The sequence below is a fragment of the Solanum dulcamara genome, chromosome 11, assembly GCF_947179165.1.
Source record: "Solanum dulcamara chromosome 11, daSolDulc1.2, whole genome shotgun sequence".
NCBI classification, from domain to species: domain Eukaryota; kingdom Viridiplantae; phylum Streptophyta; class Magnoliopsida; order Solanales; family Solanaceae; genus Solanum; species Solanum dulcamara.
The window spans coordinates 12,103,661-12,116,444 of NC_077247.1; the positions used below are offsets into that span (position 1 = coordinate 12,103,661).

The 12,784-nt window shown below is 40.4% G+C and overlaps 2 long non-coding RNA genes across 2 annotated transcripts; both read left to right on the forward strand.

Moving 5' to 3' along the window:
- The first annotated feature begins 762 nt into the window (after positions 1-762).
- Positions 763-3,039, forward strand: LOC129874293 (uncharacterized). The gene is made up of 3 exons (XR_008762865.1): positions 763-949; positions 1,808-1,858; positions 2,954-3,039. It is a non-coding gene; the product is annotated as an uncharacterized LOC129874293 (long non-coding RNA).
- A 5,829-nt stretch (positions 3,040-8,868) lies between these two features.
- LOC129874324 (uncharacterized) lies at positions 8,869-11,144 on the forward strand. Its single transcript, XR_008762873.1, has 3 exons — positions 8,869-9,055; positions 9,914-9,964; positions 11,059-11,144. It is a non-coding gene; the product is annotated as an uncharacterized LOC129874324 (long non-coding RNA).
- The last annotated feature ends 1,640 nt before the right edge of the window (positions 11,145-12,784 follow it).

Below are 12,784 nucleotides of genomic sequence, written 5' to 3' on the forward strand. Positions count from 1 at the left end.
TGGGGCAGCAAGGAAGAGATACAAACAGTCCGCTAATTTTCAGCATATTAAGAGAACTTCTTTGACAAGTTTTGGAAAGTTTTAGCAAGGTATGGCTTGATTCTCTTCTCCCACGTTTTGGTAAGGTTTTGTACATTATATGAAGGTGTTAATGATTTAAATTTTATGTTTGGAGCATCATCAAAAGGGTAACAAGCAGCCACGAAATTTCAGCCACAACTAGAGAACTTCCGAGGCAAATTTGGCAAGCTTTGGCCAATTTCGGGTAAGGTAAGGGTTTTCCTTTCAATTTGGAGTTTATTGCATGGTAATATAGTGTATTACACATTTTATGTGTGCATGTAACTACAAAAATTGTGTTATAACCCGTACTTTGCACCGAAGGACATGTTGGGAATACTTGTAACAGGTCAAGGGTAAGACTATGCTTAGTCTTGTTATATACAAGTTTCCATTGATTAAGTTGGGAGGTGGAATTATTGGAAAAGTTAAAGGGCAAAATTGGAATTTCTCATGTGGAAATATCATAAAAGGTTAGGGGTAAAATTGGAATTTCACATGTGGAAATACTATAAAAGGTTAGGGGTAAAATTGGAATTTCACATGTGGAAATACCATAAAAGGTTAGGGGTAAAGGTGGAATTTCAACTTGGAATTATTAGGAAAGGTGAGGGGCAAAATGGTAATTTCACATGGAACCCTCTTAGTCATAAAATCCTAGAATGTTCAAGAGAGTTGGAAGAAGATAGAATAGCCAAAATCTCTAAGCAAAAATAAGAGAGAGTTCGGCCATGGCAAGAAAAAATTAACCCTCCAAATTTTATCCCCAAAAATTATAATTTTCTAGTATTCCTACTAAGTCAAGGGTGCTCTACAACATGGTGTAATTGTTTTGGAAGTTTGGAGACTTGTTTCATTGATTTGGAAGTGAAGAAGTTAGAAGAAAAAGGTAAGAATTCATTCATTTTATTAAGTTGTGAAGGTTTGTGTATGTTGTAGTATGTTGAGGTGTATGGAATTTATGAAAATATGGAAGTTTTTATGGTAATATGATGCCATGTATACATGTTCTTATATGAGTAAGAATTATGTAAATTTTGTGTAGTATTTTTGTGTAGTATTTGGATGGTGGTTATGCTAATTATTTGGTGTTGGAAAATGAAAGTTGGATGAGATTAATTGAAGTTGGAAATAAGAGTTAAGTGATGAGATGGAAAAAAATTAAGGTTGCATAGCTTGTTAGTTGTTGTTGTAATTTTTGGAATATAAGGAACCTTAAATGGTGTATTTGGTATTAAATTAGTTTGTAGGAATTATACAATTTGAGTGTTATATTATAAGAAGATGGAAGTAAGTTATTAAAAGTATGGAGTGTTGTTGTTGGTTGTGAAGTTGGAGAAAGAAAATGAGTTTTTAATATTTTTATTGTATTTATGGAATTTTTAAGTGAAGTATGGAATTGAAAAAAATTGGATAGCTTACTTGGAATAATTTTTACTTATGTTGGAATGAGTTGAGATTTATTTTGGATATGGGATATTTAGATTTATTTGGAAATGCAAAGTTTGGTTGAAAGTTGTTGCACTAATTGGAAAATTACACCAATTTATATTATGGTGTGTTTAAATTGATTATTGATGAAATTGGTGTTGTTGTTGGCTTGGTTGTTGATATTGTGGCCGAGTTGTAATCTCGGGGTTGCTATATATATAGGGGAGATGCTGCCGAAATTTTTGTAGACAAGTATTGGAAAAATTGAATTCTTAAAGTCTTATGAATAGTAATTGGTAAATGTGACCAATTGTAGATTTTGGAGGAAACGGGAATTGAATTTGGACAACCGTAAAACGTCAAAAAGGTATGTAAAGCTTTACATTTTCTTCTCTTGGCATGTCCTAGATGTAATAGGATTGAATACGAAACTCGGGGATCACTCTACTCTTCGGAATCGACGTTCAAAAATTTCCCTTTTCTATTCAATAGAATTGAATTAGGTAATTATGAATAGTTTTGGAAAAATTGTCTAAACTTCTAGATTTTGCACAAATGAATTCCGAATACTTTGAAACTCCTCTAAATAATGTTATGAAGTCTAACGCACATGATTTGTATATGCCACCTCATTTGACCGAGGTGGGCCCCACTATTCCGAATTTTCCTTCGTTATTCCGGTTGAGTTACGGTAGGTAGAATTTGATAGAAACTCTTTGCTATGCTTCCTAATATTATATGAATAATTATTCCGTTAATTCCCATAATATAATTTGAAAGTACGAAGACGATTCGGAAAATACTATTTTTACGTAAACCATTGTGATATCGGAAGTACTTGTACTATTATTATTATTATAGTTTCCTTTTATGTTTTGTTATCAAAATTATGCCATCGAGTCTGTATAAATATTTTATGATATAAATTGCATTAGTTTCTCACTACTCCACTCGTGGATGCCTCAATACTTCTTTCACTGAGCCTGGGCCAGGATATGTTTTCGTGCGTAATTCTCTGCATTGTTCGCCGTGTCCCGACGTGAGGGGGCAGGTATGACATGTACCATGGGGTGGTAAATATTATGCCACGGAGTTATGCTGTGCCATGTACATATATGTTTGTGATATGATATGATATGATATGATTTGATATGGCCATCTGATATGATATGATTTGTTACGGAGATATTCCCTACTCTGGTGTTATGCTGTGCCGTGGTGCCGATGATGGGAGGGCAACCACACTTTGTTCACCGAGTCCCTAAGGGGGCCGGATATGGCATATGTCTGTACATATATGATTTGAGATTTTGATAAGCATTTTGAAATTCTAAACATTGATTTTATGTTTTGCATATACTATTCAGATTATGATGTTATATAGTTCAGTGCATGCTTTACATATTCAGTACATTTTCCGTACTGACCCCCTTTCTTCGGGGGCTGCGTTACATGCCCGCAGGTACCGACGTTCGTTGTGCTGAGCCGCCTGTTTAGGACATCTGCTGTGTTAGTTACAGTGCTCCTTTGTTCGGAGCTTGTATTTTGGTACCGACTCTATTTCTGTATATTTGTATATATTGGTCAGGGGTACGACGGGGCCCTGTCCCGTCTTATGACTATGTTATCATCTGTAGAGGTCTGTAGACAGAGTTATGTTGTGGGTTTTGGATATATGGTTTGGATTTTTGTGTGTTTTGTGACAGTCTTTCAACTCTCGTGCGTATATTTACTTCTATAATATATTTAGAAATTTCTACTAATCAATACATTTGTTTATTCGGAAAAAAAAATAGACTAATTTGGGATAAGGGTACGTTTGGGTGCCCAACTCGGGCACCAGTCACGGCGTACGGGGTTGGGTCTTGACAAAAGTGGTATCAGAGCGGTTGGGTCCTCGGAATGTCTACAGACCGTGTCTAGTAGAGTCTTGTTTATCGGTGTGTTATGCACCACATCTATAAGCAGGAGGCTATAAGACATTTAGGATGTTACTTTTTTCTTCTTGTCTTAGATTGTGCGATAGAGCTATATTATTAGGATGATTCTTTCCTAACGAAATGATTGTCATTATTTTCAGTAATGCCTCCGAGGAAAACGACGGCTACCCAAAAGGGCAAATCAGTAGCACCCGGTGAGATTGGTCAGGCGCAGAGAGTTACCAGGGCCCGATCGATGCCTGAGAGGGAGACTGTGCCCCCGATAGCCAGCTCTGCTACACCGCCAGAAATTAGGGCAGCCCCAGCTGAAGATCAGAGGGCGGATTCACCAGTATTTGGAGCCCCATAACCCGAGCCTCTAGCTCCACAGTCAGGAGCGGAAGGCAGGGCTATGCAGGATGCGGTGCAGTTATTGACTAGGTTGGTGGCTGGACAAGAACACAGATGCGGTTTAGGCGGAGATCCGGTACACAAGAGGACCCCTAGGAGTTTGTTAGAGAGATGCAGTGCACTTTACGTTTGATTAAAGCTTCTGCAACTGAGTCGGTTGAGTTGGCTTCATATAGATTGTACGAGGTAGCTGCTAACTGGTTTGAGTCCTGGGAGCTGTCCAGGGGTAGACTAGCTTCTCCAGCAGTATGGGACGAGTTTACAGAGGCATTTATCAGTCATTTCCTGCCTCCTAAGATGCGTAGAGCCAGAGTGGACAAATTTTTACAGTTAAGACAGCGAGGCCGCAGTGTTCGCGAGTATAGTTTGGAGTTCGACTCATTGGCTCGACATGCACCTGCTCTGGTAGCTGACATGACAGACAGAATGCACAGATATGTGATGGGCCTAGATCGTTATCTGGTGGATAGTTGTTTGGTGATGGCTGCTCAGCCAGGGATGGACATCGCCCGTATTCAGGCATATGCTCAGGGCATGGAGGACAGACATAGAGGACGCCAGTCCGACCGAGATTTTGGCAGAAGTCAGCCCAAGAGGGCCAGGTCAGCTGGATATTTTGGAGAGTTCTGAAGTAGGCCATTCCAGCAGCAGGGTAGTAGACAGCCCACCCAGCCAGCACAGAGTATGCCTTTACTATCCTCAGGCCGGAGATCAGGTGGCACAGGATATTCGGGAGCTGGCTTGAGCTCTAGGGCTTCCGGTTCGCAGTTAGACAGAAGTTCTGGTCAGATGCGGCCACCCAGGCCCCCGTGTTCTTATTGTGGTAGGTACCATCCGGGAGAGTGTTATCGTGCTATAGGAGCTTGTTTTGTTTGTGGTCGTCAAGGCCATACGATGAAGGATTGCCCGAATAAGGGTGATTCAGGTGGAGCAGCTCGACCTACAGGATCATTTGCTGGGTCATCATCTTCTTCGGTAGCTATGCGCCCCACGGGGTAGGGTGTGTCTACACCAGCAGGTCGTGGTAGAGGTCGGGGTGGAATTTCTGGTTCTAGCGGCCCTTCGAACCACACCTATGCCTTGGCCACCCGACAGGATCAAGAGGCGTCTCCAGATGTGATCACAGGTACATTATTGATCTTTTCCCAGATTGTATATGCATTAATAGATCCAGGCTCTACATTATCATATATTACTCCGATGATTGCTGATAAGATTGGTGTAAATTCCGAACTGATAGAACCATTTGAGGTAGCTACTCCTGTAGGAGATTCTATTATAGCAAGGCGAGTATATAAAAGTTGCTCAGTAATTATATGTGACCATTGCACTAAAGCAGACCTAATAGAATTGGAGATGACTGAATTTGATGTGATTATGGGAATGGATTGGCTATCTTCCTGTTATGCTAATGTTGACTGTCAACGGAAGGTAGTTTATCTTCAATTTCCAGGAGAACCAGTGATAGAATGGGCAGGTAATACAGCATCTCCGAGAGGGAAGTTTATTTCTTACCTTAAGGCGAGGAAGATGATTAGAAAAGGTTGTATTTATCACCTGGTTCGCGTACAGAATTTGCAGGCTGAAGCGCCAACTATTCAGTTAGTTCCAGTTGTTAATGAATTTGTAGATGTATTCCCAGATGATCTTCCAGGCCTTCCTCCTGAACGGGAGATAGACTTTACCATAGATGTGCTGCCAGATATCCATCCGATATCTATTCCCCCATATAGAATGGCACCTGCAGAATTAAAGGAACTGAAGGAGCAATTGAAAGACTTGCTAGAAAAAGGCTTCATCAGACCTAGTACTTCACCTTGGAGAGCTCCGGTATTATTTGTGAAGAAGAAAGATGGGTCACTACGGATGTGTATTGATTACAGACAGTTGAATAAGGTAACTATAAAGAATAAATACCCCCTCCCCAGGATTGATGATTTGTTTGATCAGTTCCAGGGTGCCAAGTGGTTTTCAAAAATAGACTTGCGATCGGGTTATCATCAGGTGCGGGTAAGAGAATCTGATATTCCAAAGACAGCATTCCGGACTCGATATGGTTATTACGAGTTCAGAGTGATGTCTTTTGGGTTGACAAATGCTCCAGCGGTATTTATGGACCTGATGAATCGGGTATTCAGACCATTCCTGGATATGTTCGTGATTGTGTTTATTGATGATATTCTAATTTATTCCCGATCAAAAGAGGAGCATGCAGATCATCTGAGAGCAGTACTTACAGTACTCCAACACCAGAAATTATATGCTAAGTTTTCTAAATGTGAATTTTGGTTGACCTCTGTAGCATTTTTGGGACATATTGTCGGCGCTGAAGGTATTCGGGTAGATACACAGAAGATCGAGGCTGTAAAGAACTGGCCTAGGCCGACGACACCTACCGAGGTATGTAGTTTCCTGGGATTAGCAGGTTATTACAGGAGATTTGTAGAGAAATTTGCTTCTATGTCAGCACCACTGACAAGATTAACTCAGAAGGGAGCTAAGTTCCAGTGGACTGAGGCCTGTGAACGAAGCTTTCAGTTATTGAAAGAGAAGTTGACTACAGCTCCTGTTCTAACTCTTCCAGAAGGACCGGATGGGTATGTTATTTATTGTGATGCTTCAGGTGTGGGAATAGGTTGTGTATTGATGCAGCACGGGAAAGTTATAGCTTACGCTTCCCGACAACTTAAAAAGCATGAAAGAAATTACCCTACTCATGATCTAGAACTAGCAGCAGTGATTCATGCTCTGAAGATATGGAGGCACTATTTATATGGTGTTCATGTTGATATATATACAGATCACAAGAGTCTCCAGTATATTTTTAAACAGAAAGACTTGAATTTGTGGCAGAGGAGATGGCTGGAGTTCTTAAAAGACTATGATGTTGATATTTTATATCATCCAGGAAAGGCCAACGTCGTAGCAGATGCACTCAGCCGTAAGTCCTTGGGTAGCTTGATAAATGTTCCAGCAGAAAAGAAGGAAATAGTTCGTGAAATTGGTCAATTGGCCAGTCTTGGAGTTCGGTTGGCTGAATCGGGAGATAATGGGATTTTAGTTCGAGAGGTTGCTGAATCTTCCATTATAGAAGAAATAAAGCGATGTCAATATGAAGATCCTATTTTGGCACATTATCGAGATACCTGTATTGACAAAGAGAAGACCCCTTTTGGTATTACATCTAATGGAGTATTATTATACAGGGACAGGTTGTGTGTACCTGATGTTGCTGGGCTACGGCAACAAGTTATGGGTGAGGCACATCATGCTCGATATTCTATTCATCCGGGTACAACAAAAATGTACCATGACCTTAGATGTTTATTCTGGTGGGATGGTATGAAAAGAGATGTTGCTGAGTTCGTGGCCCAATGTCCAAACTATCAGCAGGTCAAAATTGAACACCAGAAACCAGGTGGTTTATTGCAGGAGATGGAAATTCCAACGTGGAAGTGCGAAATGATTAATATGGATTTTATTACAGGTTTACCTCGCACCCCACGGAAGTACGATTCAATATGGGTTATTGTTGATAGGTTGACTAAGTCAGCCCATTTCCTTCCGGTTCGAATCACATATTCAGCTGAGGATTATGCCAGGTTATATATTAAGGAGATAGTAAAGCTCCACGGTGTTCCTGTGTCTATTATCACTGACAGAGGTGCCCAGTTTACAGCAAATTTCTGGAGATCTTTTCAGGCGGGATTAGGGACCCAGGTGAGCCTTAGTACAGCATTCTATCCTTAGTCTGACGGGCAAGCCGAGCGCACTATTCAGACGCTGTAAGATATGTTGCGGGCCTGTGTTATTGATTTCAGGGGTAGCTGGGATGACCATCTACCACTTGTTGAATTTGCTTATAATAATAGTTATCACTCTAGTATTCAGATGGCACCGTATGAGGCACTGTATGGCAGAAAATGCAGGTCACCTATAGGCTGGTTCGATGTGGGTGAAACTAAGTTAATTGGCCCAGATCTAATTCAGCAGGCAGTTGAGAAGGTGAAGCTTATTCAGGAACGATTATTGGCAGCTCAAAGTAGACAGAAAGCATATGCTGACAACCGGCGTCGACCTTTAGAGTTTCAAGTGGATGACTGGGTATTCTTGAAGGTGTCACCTATGAAGGGCGTCATGAGATTCGGCAGAAAAGGGAAACTTAGTCCGAGATACATCGGGCCTTATCAGATTGTCCGTAAAGTAGGCAAGGTTGCCTATGAATTGGACCTACCAGCTGATTTAGAAGCAGTACATCCGGTGTTCCACGTGTCTATGCTTCGTAAATTCGTTGGCGATCCTTCTAGAGTATTTCCTGTAGAGGGCATTCAGGTGACCGAGGAGCTATCCTATGAGGAACAGCCGGTGGCTATTTTAGATCGTCAGGTAAGGAGGTTACGCACCAAAGATGTGGCATCTGTCAAAGTATTGTGGCACAACAACAATCGAGAAGAAATGACTTGGGAGGCGGAGGAAGAAATGAAGAAAAAGTATCCTCAGTTGTTTTCTGCATCCACAGGTAACTTAAGTTCCTTATTACCTATATTTGTTAGATAAAAAAAATTATGTGAAACAGCTGTATTTATAAACTTATAAGATCAATTTAACATTCGAGGACGAATGTTCAAAAAGAGGGGAAGAATGTTATAACCCGTACTTTGCACTGAAGGACATGTTGGGAATACTTGTAACAGGTCAAGGGTAAGACTATGCTTAGTCTTGTTATATATAAGTTTCCATTGATTAAGTTGGGAGGTGGAATTATTGGAAAAGTTAAAGGGCAAAATTGGAATTTCTCATGTGGAAATATCATAAAAGGTTAGGGGTAAAATTGGAATTTCACATGTGGAAATACTATAAAAGGTTAGGGGTAAAATTGGAATTTCACATGTGGAAATACCATAAAAGGTTAGGTGTAAAGGTGGAATTTCAACTTGGAATTATTAGGAAAGATGAGGGGCAAAATGGTAATTTCACATGGAACCCTCTTAGTCATAAAATCCTAGAATGTTCAAGAGAGTTGGAAGAAGATAGAATAGCCAAAATCTCTAAGCAAAAATAAGAGAGAGTTCGGCCATGGCAAGAAAAAATTAACCCTCCAAATTTTATCCCCAAAAATTATAATTTTCTAGTATTCCTACTAAGTCAAGGGTGCTCTACAACATGGTGTAATTGTTTTGGAAGTTTGGAGACTTGTTTCATTGATTTGGAAGTGAAGAAGTTAGAAGAAAAAGGTAAGAATTCATTCATTTTATTAAGTTGTGAAGGTTTGTGTATGTTGTAGTATGTTGAGGTGTATGGAATTTATGAAAATATGGAAGTTTTCATGGTAATATGATGCCATGTATACATGTTCTTATATGAGTAAGAATTATGTAAATTTTGTGTAGTATTTTTGTGTAGTATTTGGATGGTGGTTATGCTAATTATTTGGTGTTGGAAAATGAAAGTTGGATGAGATTAATTGAAGTTGGAAATAAGAGTTAAGTGATGAGATGGAAAAAAATTAAGGTTGCATAGCTTGTTAGTTGTTGTTGTAATTTTTGGAATATAAGGAACCTTAAATGGTGTATTTGGTATTAAATTAGTTTGTAGGAATTATACAATTTGAGTGTTATATTATAAGAAGATGGAAGTAAGTTATTAAAAGTATGGAGTGTTGTTGTTGGTTGTGAAGTTGGAGAAAGAAAATGAGTTTTTAATATTTTTATTGTATTTATGGAATTTTTAAGTGAAGTATGGAATTGAAAAAAATTGGATAGCTTACTTGGAATAATTTTTACTTATGTTGGAATGAGTTGAGATTTATTTTGGATATGGGATATTTATATTTATTTGGAAATGCAAAGTTTGGTTGAAAGTTGTTGCACTAATTGGAAAATTACACCAATTTATATTATGGTGTGTTTAAATTGATTATTGATGAAATTGGTGTTGTTGTTGGCTTGGTTGTTGATATTGTGGCCGAGTTGTAATCTCGGGGTTGCTATATATATAGGGGAGATGCTGCCGAAATTTTTGTAGACAAGTATTGGAAAAATTGAATTCTTAAAGTCTTATGAATAGTAATTGGTAAATGTGACCAATTGTAGATTTTGGAGGAAACGGGAATTGAATTTGGACAACCGTAAAACGTCAAAAAGGTATGTAAAGCTTTACATTTTCTTCTCTTGGCATGTCCTAGATGTAATAGGATTGAATACGAAACTCGGGGATCACTCTACTCTTCGGAATCGACGTTCAAAAATTTCCCTTTTCTATTCAATAGAATTGAATTAGGTAATTATGAATAGTTTTGGAAAAATTGTCTAAACTTCTAGATTTTGCACAAATGAATTCCGAATACTTTGAAACTCCTCTAAATAATGTTATGAAGTCTAACGCACATGATTTGTATATGCCACCTCATTTGACCGAGGTGGGCCCCACTATTCCGAATTTTCCTTCGTTATTCCGGTTGAGTTACGGTAGGTAGAATTTGATAGAAACTCTTTGCTATGCTTCCTAATATTATATGAATAATTATTCCGTTAATTCCCATAATATAATTTGAAAGTACGAAGACGATTCGGAAAATACTATTTTTACGTAAACCATTGTGATATCGGAAGTACTTTACTATTATTATTATTATAGTTTCCTTTTATGTTTTGTTATCAAAATTATGCCATCGAGTCTGTATAAATATTTTATGATATAAATTGCATTAGTTTCTCACTACTCCACTCGTGGATGCCTCAATACTTCTTTCACTGAGCCTGGGCCAGGATATGTTTTCGTGCGTAATTCTCTGCATTGTTCGCCGTGTCCCGACGTGAGGGGGCAGGTATGACATGTACCATGGGGTGGTAAATATTATGCCACGGAGTTATGCTGTGCCATGTACATATATGTTTGTGATATGATATGATATGATATGATTTGATATGGCCATCTGATATGATATGATTTGTTACGGAGATATTCCCTACTCTGGTGTTATGCTGTGCCGTGGTGCCGATGATGGGAGGGCAACCACACTTTGTTCACCGAGTCCCTAAGGGGGCCGGATATGGCATATGTCTGTACATATATGATTTGAGATTTTGATAAGCATTTTGAAATTCTAAACATTGATTTTATGTTTTGCATATACTATTCAGATTATGATGTTATATAGTTCAGTGCATGCTTTACATATTCAGTACATTTTCCGTACTGACCCCCTTTCTTCGGGGGCTGCGTTACATGCCCGCAGGTACCGACGTTCGTTGTGCTGAGCCGCCTGTTTAGGACATCTGCTGTGTTAGTTACAGTGCTCCTTTGTTCGGAGCTTGTATTTTGGTACCGACTCTATTTCTGTATATTTGTATATATTGGTCAGGGGTACGACGGGGCCCTGTCCCGTCTTATGACTATGTTATCATCTGTAGAGGTCTGTAGACAGAGTTATGTTGTGGGTTTTGGATATATGGTTTGGATTTTTGTGTGTTTTGTGACAGTCTTTCAACTCTCGTGCGTATATTTACTTCTATAATATATTTAGAAATTTCTACTAATCAATACATTTGTTTATTCGGAAAAAAAAATAGACTAATTTGGGATAAGGGTACGTTTGGGTGCCCAACTCGGGCACCAGTCACGGCGTACGGGGTTGGGTCTTGACAAAAGTGGTATCAGAGCGGTTGGGTCCTCGGAATGTCTACAGACCGTGTCTAGTAGAGTCTTGTTTATCGGTGTGTTATGCACCACATCTATAAGCAGGAGGCTACAAGACATTTAGGATGTTACTTTTTTCTTCTTGTCTTAGATCGTGCGATAGAGCTATATTATTAGGATGATTCTTTCCTAACGAAATGATTGTCATTATTTTCAGTAATGCCTCCGAGGAAAACGATGGCTACCCAAAAGGGCAAATCAGTAGCACCCGGTGAGATTGGTCAGGCGCAGAGAGTTACCAGGGCCCGATCGATGCCTGAGAGGGAGACTGTGCCCCCGACAGCCAGCTCTGCTACACCGCCAGAAATTAGGGCAGCCCCAGCTGAAGATCAGAGGGCGGATTCACCAGTATTTGGAGCCCCAGCACCCGAGCCTCTAGCTCCACAGTCAGGAGCGGAAGGCAGGGCTATGCAGGATGCGGTGCAGTTATTGACTAGGTTGGTGGCTGGACAGGAACACAGACGCGGTTTAGGCGGAGATCCGGTACACAAGTCTGATAGTTCGAGGGCTCGTGAGTTTCTGACTTGTAACCCTCCAGAGTTCTTCGGGACAAAGCCCGAAGAGGACCCCCAGGAGTTTGTTAGAGAGATGCAGTGCACTTTACGTTTGATTAAAGCTTCTGCAACTGAGTCGGTTGAGTTGGCTTCATATAGATTGCACGAGGTAGCTGCTAACTGGTTTGAGTCCTGGGAGCTATCCAGGGGTAGACTAGCTTCTCCAGCAGTATGGGACGAGTTTACAGAGGCATTTATCAGTCATTTCCTGCCTCCTGAGATGCGTAGAGCCAGAGTGGACAAATTTTTACAGTTAAGACAGCGAGGCCGCAGTGTTCGCGAGTATAGTTTGGAGTTCGACTCATTGGCTCGACATGCACCTGCTCTGGTAGCTGACATGACAGACAGAATGCACAGATATGTGATGGGCCTAGATCGTTATCTGGTGGATAGTTGTTTGGTGATGGCTGCTCAGCCAGGGATGGACATCGCCCGTATTCAGGCATATGCTCAGGGCATGGAGGACAGACATAGAGGACGCCAGTCCGACCGAGATTTTGGCAGAAGTCAGCCCAAGAGGGCCAGGTCAGCTGGATATTTTGGAGAGTTCCGAAGTAGGCCATTCCAGCAGCAGGGTAGCAGACAGCCCACCCAGCCAGCACGGAGTATGCCTTTACTATCCTCAGGCCGGAGATCAGGTGGCACAGCATATTCGGGAGCTGGTTTGAGCTCTAGGGCTTCCGGTTCGCAGTTAGACAGAAGTTCTGGTCA